At 41.0% G+C, this 12,798-nt stretch overlaps 1 protein-coding gene across 3 annotated transcripts in view; it reads left to right on the top strand.

The window, feature by feature from the left end:
* The window catches only part of AMPH (amphiphysin), a 131,293-nt gene that overhangs the window by 29,686 nt on the left and 88,809 nt on the right, over positions 1-12,798 (top strand). The window lies entirely within an intron of this gene.

The following is a 12,798-nucleotide window of genomic DNA, read 5'->3' as shown; positions in this document are numbered from 1 at the left end:
CAGCAGGATAATTAAAATATCAAATTATAAGGTTTTTTTTTTTTTTTTTTTTTTTTTACATTGAGATCTTTTTGGATTGCAAATTTCTGCAGCAATCTGGTCTTGCAATAGCAGAAATGATTTTTTTTAATTATTATTTTTTTAAGTAAGAAGACCCAGCATTCAGTTAATGGGTGAGTATAAACTGAATACTGCATATGCTAAGAGTACTACCAGTACTTTTTTTTTTTCCCCCTCCAAGGAAGAAAATGCTCCATGTTCTTGACAGAAGTCAGTGTGCATGTTCCACCCCATGGGTCACTGGTGAGCATATGTGCATGGAGGCTATGAATAAATGTGTTTCCTGATGCTCTCCTGTGCTATATTAGATAAAACTAAGAAGCAGGTAACTTCAGTGAGGTCTTCCAGCTAAGCTCAGCTGCTCATATGTTTTTTTCTGGCACGCTTCTCCTTCCCACAGTTTCCTCATGCAATGACAATAAACGTGCATTTTCATTCTCATGCTCAGCATTTTCCTGAGCTGGCAGTGACAGGACTCACCTTGCCCAGAGACTCCGTGAGTCAGCAAAACGTCTTGCACGGAGGAGTAGAAGCAGAGCAACAGACCCCTGGGGAGCATGCATGTGAAAAATATTTGTTTACAAAAGGCCCTTTTTTTTTTTCAGGAGGATAAAAACATCTGAACAGATGCTCAGTCCCACAAAATTTCTTTTCCAAGAGTATGTTTTTCTGACAGAAGTGACAGCATCTTCCTAGCAGACACTATATAATCATCTGGGAAACATTTATCTGATCTCTAAGGAAAAGAGTAAGAAAATGAAGATGCACTATTCTGATACCAGCTCACCCACTACAGAAATATTACAGGATCCTTTTAATCTAGAGACTTCAATCAAGGTCGTGTAAATTACCCAGTAAACATATACATTTGCATAATATAGTGTTACTTTTTTTTTTCCAGGTGTACTTTCAGTTTTTCAGTAGCATTCTCTTATATCTATTTTTTCCATTCTATTTGTAAAAAACACTCAAGTTTGGGATAGTCTGGAGAAGAAAGAAATTGTAGAAATGGCACAGTTGTTCACGATACTTCTCAAGAATAAATCTTCTCAATTGACAGTTAAATAAAAAAAAAAAATCTCTGATCTGATAGCTTGGCATACATAGCCCAAAATACAGGAATTACGTTCTTGCTGTCATAGTCATTGATGATAAACAGATTTTTTACAATCATAATTTCTTTCTGAAAGTTTGTGAGTGAATTTAACGTAAAATATAATCCAATTCTCTATTGGCACAGCAGGTCTAACAGAGAGGTATAATAATTGTATTTTAAAGGCCGACATAAATAGATACTTCTTGAAAGGCATTGGAGATTTTTCTGCTAAGTAAGGAGATAGTTTTAGAACGGGTTTTAATCACACAGGAGCTGGACTTGCTCAATAAACAGTCAGCTTAAGGAGAATTGGATTTCAAAAGGACAAATATTATAGATACACAATCAAAAAATAATTCCCAGGCTTGAATGGGGAATTTAGATTCTCCTTGGTTATGGACTCTTGCTCAATTTCTTGCATAGGTTACTAAGGTGTGTGGAATGCAAATTGTTCTATCCTTCTGTTCTAGAGACAGAAGAAGGGGTTTGGGCTATGATTTGCTTGATATGTGATAGCTTGTTTATAGTGTCTGTGGTAGCCCTTCACAAAATGAGAAATGAGGAGTTATGACTGCAAAAGGAAAATCTAGGACCTGCAAGCTAGGGAGAAATCTCTGCACCATCCAAGTGTGCAGGGCAAGCTCGAAGTTCTGCTTGTATGTCCCTTGTTGCTTTCTCCTGATGCGGAGCTTATCTACTCTCTTGAGAAATATATGTTTCCTTTAAGTTATGCAAGGTACAAGGCAGTAACTCTGAAAAGTTAAATTAATTTTAATATAACAGATACTGCTAAAGCTCTTCAGGTATTTGAAAGCTGTGTGTGAATTTCCAGGCTTGTTATATTGAATGATATAGTGCAGAGGGAAGGTTTCTCAAATAGTAGTTTTTTTTTTTTGATTGTTTGTTTGTTTTTCCTGAAGAAAGTGCTTAAATGGCCCTACAGGGTTCACATTGACTCTTTCTAAAATCTGTGCTCATAGGCTATTGATTATTTTTTTCCATATTTGGTTATCTACAGTTAGTTTTGCTGCAGAAGATTCTAAATTGAAACTGAAAAATCCTTTTGAGGATCATTGAGGATCACCTCATGACCTAGAAAATGGGCAAAAGATTTTATAGGTTTTGGAGGTGCTAAAGGGTTCTGGCTTATTCAAAGATTAGGTGTTTTCTTGTTGTTGTTGTTGTTGTTTTTTCTGTCTTTAACTAGACACTGAATTTGCAGTTTCATTCCTAAATATATATTAATAGAACTTAACTTAGAGCCATTGAACTTTGGCCATATGAGTATCTATTTATCTTTCAGTCCTCATCTCTCTCTGTTGGCATCTTTACTCAATTGGCATCTTTTTTGGAATGTAAAATCTGCTCAGAGGAGAAATAATTGCATTAAAATTAACTGGCAGTGATTGCATGGTTGTTTGGGCAGAAATTAGATTTCTTACGTTTATGGGTAAAATGCAAAAAATTAAACCCATGCATTTTGTGGCATGTTATGGAAAACACATCACATGCTTTTCTTGCACTTGTGTAGGAATCCATCCAATGCTTCCTGTGCTTTCTATTCTGAACAGGATAACATGATAAATCCCACTGTGGCTACTTCAAATTCTCATCAAAATTATCCTGGCAGCAGAGTTAGATGCTGCATTCTTATTCTTTCTGATTACTTGATTAATTCCCTTCCGATATCCCTTCAATTAAATAGTGATGGCTTTTCAAGTTGTCCTTACTTACAGGTGAAATTTTCCAGGCTCCTATCTATGCCAAAAATTTGTTGGTGGATTTTTTTTTTCATTTTGCTTTAAATTTGAACACTTTTTCTTTTCTTTTCTTTTCTTTTCTTTTCTTTTCTTTTCTTTTCTTTTCTTTTCTTTTCTTTTCTTTTCTTTTCTTTTCTTTTCTTTTCTTTTCTTTTCTTTTCTTTTCTTTTCTTTTCTTTTCTTTTCTTTTCTTTTCTTTTCTTTTCTTTTCTTTTCTTTTCTTTTCTTCTCTTTTCTTTTCTTCTCTTCTCTTCTCTTCTCTTCTCTTCTCTTCTCTTCTCTTCTCTTCTCTTCTCTTCTCTTCTCTTCTCTTCTCTTCTCTTCTCTTCTCTTCTCTTCTCTTCTCTTCTCTTCTCTTCTCTTCTCTTCTCTTCTCTTCTCTTCTCTTCTCTTCTCTTCTCTTCTCTTCTCTTCTCTTCTCTTCTCCTGTTGTTGTTTTCTGCAAGAATGGAAGGACTAACAGCTATGATAATCCAAATATTCCTAACCTTTTTTTTCTATCAGATGTATGTCAAAATGAGAAGATCTCCTAAGAATCAATAGCGTTGAACATACACTGCTTACTGGCAAAGGATGATGTAGGAGAGAGGAGAAAATCTGCTCTGACCGTAGACTAGCAGATTTCCCAGGGGTTATTCAGCATATCCCTGCATATGCCCAGCACTTTACAACTACGTCTGCCCAGCAGTTGTCCCTGACGTAGGACAGCCCAGTAGCTCTTTCTTTCCAGAAAAAGTCCCCGTGGGGGCAGAGCTCACGCTCTGCTCTTGTTCAGTGTTTCTCAGTTCCTGTGATTTACTTGCGGTGATGTTATGCAGTTGCACAGTCATGAGTTCTTCATTTGTCCAAGAGTTCAGCATATTTTTTTTTTTAATAAAAATGAATGGAAGCAGCAGCTCTTGGGATCTCCTTTGTATTTCTGGTGGTTGTTCCACTGATCCTATCTCTTGTATCAGGCTATTAATATTTCCTGCCAGGTGCTGCAGTTGCGAGGCTGCTCTGATCAGTGCAGTGGGGACAAGCAGGTTGCGGTGGGAAGGTCGCTGGGTGCTGGCACAAAGCAGTGGGAACCAGCACTGATCTGCAAGAAGCCAAGCTAACTGACTCCAGCTAGGTGAGCGAGGAGCACGGAGTTGTGCTCAGTATTGCCTGAAGCAGCAATGAAACCTTTTTGTGACCTGACAGCATCTTCCCACTGTACGGACAGCTGGGGAATTCATCAGGTGGTCCTAAGAAGCAATAGTGCTTTGGGCAATCACGCCTGCCTCCTGTTAGGGAAAAGGGATTTTTAGGTTACTACTTTGGGAAGTGTACAGCTAATTGCTTGATTTCTGAACACCCGAGCTGAATTCTTCCCTGTCTGGCTTCAGGGATCGAGAAATTCTTCATCTCTTCTGTGGATTTTTAATAGTTTTCATCTACTTCCAAATACTACTTTCATACATAATAAAAGCATTCATAATATACATATATAATAAAAGCATTCCTTGTCCATATTCATAAGGAGCGTTGTATCACTGTGGTAAAACTTTTTCTCTTAACCAAACATGACCCCAAAATCTCTGAAACATTTATTTTTAGAGCAGTGCTGCAATTTACACACAGCAATTTCCCCTGGAATCAGCCACTGTGACACTGAGAGAGATCTTGAAATATTCACAGATGCATATTTATTCTGAAGCAAAATAGTAAATAGCTGAAGGTTAGGAAAATAAATACTTACCAACATGGTACTTTCAATCTGAAAAAATGCTTTAAATAGCATCATCCTAATTTTGGAACAAATTTAGAATCGATTAAGTTAATTATGGAAAGAGAAAACAGAGGGCTAATGTGTTGTAGCTCTGTTAATCACACTGACTTGCACTTAATCATATCGCCTTACATTAATCACATAGCTGTGTATTTATATTGCTTTATCATCCGTGAGGACCACAATGTTTTATGCAGAAACCATTTCAGGCACTACTGATATTTAGTTTCCTTTTTGAAGGATGTGGCAAGTGCTTTACAGTGCATAGCAATGCTGACAACAGCTGAGACCAGGAAGAGAAGAACATATCAAATGCAAAATGGAGGAGAAAGTTGAGAGGTGGAACATAAGAACTAGAATGGTTTTATTCTTCTTGCTATGAAAAATATGCTGTGATCCATGTCTGCAGCTAACAGGATTTAGCTTTAGTACCTCTATGAAAATGTAGCAGCTCTAATGGCCTCCTAGCAACCTGCTCTGAAGTACTGGGATTAATTTAAATTTGAGGAAACAATGGCATCTACTGAATAGCTAATAAAATTTCTTGCAGCATCCAGGATTTCCATTGCAGTTATCCATCATAGTATATATCTACTGCATAAAACTCAGCACCTGAAGAAAGAAAAAAAAAATTATTCTTACTTTGTGCCTTTTAATATTTCCTCTGTCCTGTTATTATCTTGCTTATTACAAGATTTTGATGTAGAGTCTTTAGTCTCTATAAGCAGGAGCATGTGGGTAACAAAAGAACTATCCTGGTAGGAGTAGCATCATTGTTTAGACAATCTTTCATTTAAGTTGCATTTTGTGAACTTTCTTCACCTTAACACTGTGTCACAGTCTGGGAGTACCTTGTATAATTACCTACTTTTATTTTCCTTACCTTACCTGCAGGGTTACAGGAGCCATAGCAGTCAAGAGCATCACATGGATAAATTAGCATAAGTCACATTGATATTACAATGGAGGTGGCATAAAGAGACCGGGGTGCCGAATAGAAGTCATCTTGTCCTAAAGTTTTATCACTCAGCGTGACATAAAATCTGATGCCTGTTTTAGATTTCTGTGCGTGTTTGCAGTTTCAATTGCAATAAGATAGGTCATAAGACAACTCAGGGTTTCTGTCTCCTGCCTCTGGGATAGTTATTAAGAATTAGGACATTACATTTGTAAAATTACACTCACTAACAGTTGATTCCTTGAGTTTATGATGTGTATTAAATAAAGCTTTTCCTGCTTTATTTTCCCACAATGTTCTATTTATTAATGGAGTCAGAAGAGGTTTGTGCGTGGTACTTGATGTTACATTTCCTTAACGCTGTAGTTCAGATTTCACTCCAAATGGAGTTCTTCACATTGTAGGAGGAAGTCTGATAAACTTGACAAAAGTAGACAGATTTTCAAAACATATTTTTACTCAGTTTAGTGTATTGACTGGCACTTTATGATTATATTAGTGGAAATTTTTTTCAGAAGTAAGAATAATTTTCATGGAAAGTTGAAAGGGTTGTCTTAAGATTAAAATGACATCTTGAATTATGAAATAATTTTCTTGTTTTTATGTGAACTCTTTCACATCAGTTCAAGCAGAAAGTATGAGTAAGAAAAATACTGTTCTATAGAATCTCAAAAACAGGGGAACAGAAAAACTGGTTATATGGTTTTTATTCATCCAAGATTTCTTAATGCTTTAAAAAACAAACAACCCCCAAATTAGACATTCCTGGAGTACATGAGACTTGAATGGGCTTATACATTATAGTAGTAGCAGAAGTACTATATTAGTTGGTATTAGCTTATGCCCGACTACCTAGGTGTGCCCACCTGAAGGAGACTTTGTAATTTAAGAGGCCCCAGACCTCTCCCATCCAGGATAAACTTTTGTCTTTATCAGTTTCCTGGAGGCCAGGTCAAGAAGGGCTGTGTCTATGTTAGCAAGGAGTGAGAACTGATAAGGATCTATCTCTAGATCCAAACAGCAGGTATGGAGGACCCGGTTTCCCCTGTATTTATTTATTTTTATAAATTGCATTAACTCTAATTGAATAGCTGTCTGGGACTGGAACATACCAGCTGTGCTCCCAGAGTGCCCCCACAGCTTTGGTTCCTCTAGAATAACCATCAGTGGAGATGACCAGGAGATTCACTTCAGAAGTGCCATCCTGGTCCCAGCTACACAAATACAATGGGTGTGTATGTGTACATATATATGTACTGCAAAAAAAATGTCTATATACACACCTAAGTGTATATATACGTATTTCTGTGTGTCCGTATGTATACGCTCATGGGTGCCTCATTGCCTGCACTCCTTGCAGGCTTGTAGCCTTGCAGTTAAAGTGGGCATCGCTTTAGGTCAGAACAGTGATGATATTAATAGCTTGCTCTAGAATTAAGCCTTACAGTAAAGTTTAAACTTATGAAAGTCAGCTGTTTAATGTTAAACTGCTCCTATGACTGAAAATCAATGTAATGTCTCTACTCTAATGTTTGCAAAGACAAACATTTTAGTATCTCTAAAATACTTGTTGTTCTGCTGAGGGGAAAATACAGTCTCTGCTGAAAGGCAGTGGATGCTGCTTGTTTAGAAGGAAACTGGGAGCCAGAGTACTGCTGCAATAGTTCCAATTCATGAACAAGGCAGGGATTAGTTAAATTCGGGAAGTCAAATCTGATTACAACACTAATGATTCAGTACATTTCCCTCATAAGGAAAAAGCTGAACTGACAGCTTTTTCAAATCTCTGCTCCACAGTCTAAGGATGTAATCCATGTGCAGAATAAGCAACTTGCGGGTACCTGGAGGGCCTTTTTCCCTATAAACACAATTGGATGAAGTGTATGCCATGATCCTATTGACTGATTGATAGCTTGGGAAAGCCTTTAAATGCTTTTTTTTTTTTTCTTCTAAAAATTCACAGATGTAGGCACCATTATTTTTTTTCCTTTCCTAGTCTCCGCAGAGAACTGTAGTTGTTTTTAGCACTTTCAGCAATCTCACTGTCTACACAGAGATGAGTATTAGCCAAAATGTAATGGACTGAATCTTGCAGTGTGTAATTTAACACTCAGAGATGAATTACAAAAGAAGCAAAGTATTGAACAACTTTCGCAACTTCTAGATATGACATTATGAGTATTATTGGTATTATGAGCCTTTTGCTGTGGAATATGTTAAATCTTTCACTTAGTGTATTTTGTTACTGCTGTGGTAGGTAAGAAGGTTCTGAAAATAATCCTCTATTTCCCTGGAAACCATAGTCTTCCTGGAAGCTTCTGCCTTCTAGTACCATCCTAACCATCTTGCATGGAAGGAGCTGGAATTTGGCAATAGGAAGGTGCTGAGACTCAAACTGAAGTACAGGTACTTACTGCTTTGCTAGGCATGTTGGATCGAGAGGATGTCTATAATATTCCTCTCCTGTGTTATAACACTGTAGCATGACATGCAGAAAAAAAGTTTGTCCACCTCGGAACAGGGTACATCTCCCTTCACAGACTTTTCAGAGCTGTCCTTTCTGCATACTTTGGTAGCCAGCCATCAGTACTTTCTACTGTTGAGCAGAAAGCTGGCTCTTGAGGGACAAGTCTGATGATCAGCAATGGTGTATACTTTGCTGCTGGAAACAATGTCACTATACATTTAAATAACAAAGCCAGTATTTTTAAAGACATCTGAGAGTATCTTGAAGTACTTCTAATATCTTTCAATACCTTTGAGTGACAAATACAACTGTATTCCTAGAAATACTCCATTATATTCCATAAATGAACAAAATGTTACGAATATGGTGCATTTCTAATCTGGTAGTAGCAGTCAGAGGTTGGATTTTTATTTATAAATGCCTACAGTTCTGCTTGCCTTTTAAAGTTATTATGGTTTGTTATGTGAAAAGCGTTCCTTATGAAAGCTTAGAATCAACATCATTTTTAAAATGTCTTTGTTAACAAATTACTTGCTGCAGAAGCTATTTTACACAGTTGAAAATTTCAAGGACTGTATTTGATTACTAAATAAATCTAATCATGCCATACACTTACAAAAGTATTCACAGCAAGTTTTGATTTACTTATATTTGCACCACTATCATTAAACTGACTTTTAACTTTTTGCTGTAAGAAATATGACAGCTTGAGTAGCAGGTATGAAAGACGATATTAAACAATCATTGCCATGTGTATATATTTTTTTCTGTATGTGATAGAGAAACTAATCCAGCTTGTTTTTCTCACACATTCAGGTTCCCAAATCTAATAACACCAGTAAAATAACCAAGATGTGGCCCTTTTTATCACAGTATCACAGTATCACAGATTTCTAGGTTGGAAGAGACCTCAAGATCATCGAGTCCAACCTCCGACCTAACACTAAGTACTCCACTAAACCATATCGCTAAGCTCTACATCTAAACGTCTTTTAAAGACCTCCAGGGATGGTGACTCCACCACCTCCCTGGGCAGCCCATTCCAATGCTTAATAACCCTTTCGGTAAAGAAGTACTTCCTAACATCCAACCTAAAACTCCCCTGTCGCAACTTTCGCCCATTCCCCCTCGTCCTGTCACCAGGCACGTGGGAGAACAGACCAACCCCCACCTCTCTACAGCCTCCTTTAAGGTAACTATAGAGAGCGATAAGGTCGCCCCTGAGCCTCCTCTTCTCCAGGCTGAACAAGCCCAGCTCCCTCAGCCGCTCCTCATAAGACTTGTTCTCCAGACCCCTCACCAGCTTGGTCGCCCTTCTTTGGACTCGCTCGAGCACGTCCATGTCCTTCCTGTAGCGAGGGGCCCAAAACTGAACACAGTACTCAAGGTGCGGCCTCACCAGAGCCGAGTACAGGGGCACAATCACTTCCCTAGACCTGCTGGCCACACTGCTTCTTATACAGGCCAGGATGCTATTGGCCTTCTTGGCCACCTGGGCACACTGCTGGCTCATATTCAGCCAACTATCAACCAATACTCCAAGGTCCTTCTCTGCCAGGCAGCTTTCCAGCCACTCATCTCCCAGCCTGTAGCTCTGCTTGGGGTTGTTGCACCCCAGGTGCAGGACCCGGCACTTGGCCTTGTTGAACTTCATACAGTTGACCTCAGCCCATCGCTCCAGCCTATCCAGATCCTCCTGCAGAGCCTTCCTGCCCTCGAGCAGATCGACACACGCACTTAGCTTGGTGTCATCTGCAAACTTACTGAGGGTGCACTGGACACCCTCATCCAGATCATCGATAAAGATATTAAAGAGGACCGGCCCCAGTACCGAGCCCTGGGGGACACCACTAGTGACCAGCCTCCAACCAGATTTGACTCCATTCACCACAACTCTCTGGGCCCGGCTATCCAGCCAGTTTCTAACCCAGCGAAGCGTACGCCAGTCCAAGCCCCGAGCAGCCAGTTTCTTGAGGAGAATGTTGTGGGGAACAGTATCAAAAGCCTTACTGAGGTCAAGGTAAACCACATCCACAGCCTTTCCCTCATCCACCAAGCGCGTCACTTGGTCATAAAAGGAGATCAGGTTCGTCAAGCAGGACGTGCCTTTCATAAACCCATGCTGACTGGGCCTGATCGCCTGCTTGCCCTGCAAGTGCCGCGTGATGACCCTCAAGATAATCTGCTCCATGAGCTTCCCTGGCACTGAGGTCAAACTAACAGGCCTATAGTTCCCCGGGTCTGCCCTGCGGCCCTTCTTATAGATGGGCGTCACATTGGCTAGCCGCCAGTCAACTGGGACCTCCCCCGATAGCCAGGACTGCCGATAAATGATGGAAAGCGGCTTGGCCAGCTCCTCCGCCAGTTCTTTCAGTACCCTCGGGTGCATCCCATCCGGCCCCATCGACTTGCGCACATCCAAGCTCCGTAGCAGGTCGCCAACCATTTCCTCATGGATAGCGAAGGCCACATCCTGCTCCCCATCCCCTTCCACCAGCTCAAGGCACTGGGTATCCAGAGAACAACCGGTATTGCCGCTAAAGACTGAGGCAAAGGCGACATTAAGCACCTCAGCCTTTTCCTCATCCTTAGTAACTAGGTTTCCCCTCGCATCCAGTAAAGGATGGAGATCTCCTTAGTCCTCCGTTTCGCGTTGATATATTTGTAAAAGGATTTTTTGTTGTCTTTAACGGCAGTAGCCAGATTGAGCTCCAGATGAGCTTTGGCCTTTCTAATTTTCTCCCTGCACAGCCTCGCTACATCCTTGTAGTCCTCCTCAGTGGCCCGCCCTTTTTTCCAAAGATTATAAACCCTCTTTTTTCTGCTAAGCACAAGCCGCAACTCTCTGTTGAGCCAGGCCGGTCTTCTTCCACGCCGGCTTGTCTTTGGACACGTGGGGGCGGACCGCTCCTGTGCCATCACGATTTCCTTCTTGAGGAGCGCCCAGCCTTCCTGGACTCCTCTGCCCTTCAGAACCGCCTCCCAAGGGACTCGGCCAACCAGCGTCCTGAACAGCTCAAAGTCAGCCCTCCGGAAGTCCAATACAGTAGTTTTACTGGTCCCCTTCCTGGCCTCGCCAAGAATAGAGAACTCTACCATTTCGTGGTCACTCTGCCCAAGACAGTTTCCGACCACCACATCTCCCACCACTCCTTCTCTGTTTGTGAAGAGAAGGTCTAGCATGGCACCACCCCTGGTAGGCTCTCTAACCAGCTGCGTCAGGAAGCTATCTCCCACGCTCTCCAGAAACCTCCTAGACTGCTTTCTCCGTGCCGTGTTGTGTTTCCAGGATATGTCCGGGAAGTTGAAGTCCCCCACGAGGACAAGCGCCGACGATTTTGCAACTTCTGTCAGTTGCCTATAAAACTCCTCATCCGTCTCCTCATCCTGGTTCGGCGGTCTATAACAGACCCCGACCAGGATGCTAGCCTTGCCAGCCTTCCCGCGGATCCTAACCCACAGGGATTCAACCTTATCATTCCCAGCCTGGAGTTCCACAACATCAAAAGATTCTCTAATGCAGAGAGCCACGCCACCACCCCCTCTGTGCTGCCTGTCCCTCCTGAAGAGCCGATAGCCAGGCATTGCAGCACTCCAGTTGTGGGAGCGGTCCCACCACGTCTCCGCGATGGCAACCAAGTCGTAGCCTGCCTGCTGCACGATGGCTTCCAGCTCCTCCTGTTTGTTACCCATGCTGCGTGCATTAGTGTAGATGCACTTCAGCTGGGCCATCGCCTTCTTCCCCGGCCTAGTCATTGTTTCCCCCGGCACAGCTCCAACAAGCCTTGTTTGAGCCCCGTCCCCCTTCTTACCTAGTTTAAAGCGCTCTCTATGAGCCCCGCCAGCTCCTGGCCTAGGATCCGTTTTCCCCTTGGAGATAGGGACCCGTCTGGGGCCATCAGGCCAGGTGCCGAGTAAAGCTCCCCATGGTGAAAAAAACCAAAATTTCTGTGCTGGCACCAGCCTCTGAGCCACCTATTAACCACGCGAGCTTTCCGTGTCCTATATATCTATGCATACACATACTTTTTCAGTTCTTTGTGTTTCTCAGCTGTTTTTGAGAGAGGATTACATACACGGGCGTGGTGTTGAAGCACAACATCCAAGTGTTCATTTAAAAAGTCTCCTGTTGGTATATTGCATGGTTAGCTACAGGCTGGGATTAATCAATTAATCAATCTGCTTAACTGATTCCTGTTCCTCAGTTTCTTCCCCCTAGAAATGGAGGTATTATAATCCAATCCCAGAGTGATTTTAAGAGGTGCTGGGGGATAACTATACTGTGGTGATCATGGTGGGTAGGAGTATTTAAACTAACATTAGGTTTCAGCTCCAAATGGAGTGAGACACTCAGAAACAGGTATCTTTTTGATGAGAAATGTACAAAATGCTTTTATTCTTAGGATTTGGCCCTGAATATTTTTTTTTTAATCTCTTTTGCTGATTTGCCATTTTTGGGTCTATTTTCACATGTTAAGCTGATTTTTTTAGTGGTTAACACATTTTTTTTTACCACTGATTTATAATACATCAAGTGTTTTTCTAATTATTTTCCTACCTATGGCTGATTTTTAAAGGTGGGAGAATGAAGGGAAATTCAAGGACTTTGAACAATTCAGGGAAACTCTAAATGAGACGTACTATTACTAGAGAAGAAAATTACCTACAAACTGGAGAGAATCCACAGAAAAGCAAAGAGGATAC

The sequence above is a fragment of the Anser anser genome (assembly GCF_964211835.1).
Source record: "Anser anser genome assembly, chromosome: 2".
Lineage (NCBI taxonomy): Eukaryota > Metazoa > Chordata > Aves > Anseriformes > Anatidae > Anser > Anser anser.
The sequence above is the reverse complement of the archived record's forward strand: the minus strand, read 5'-3'. Positions and strand labels throughout refer to the sequence as shown.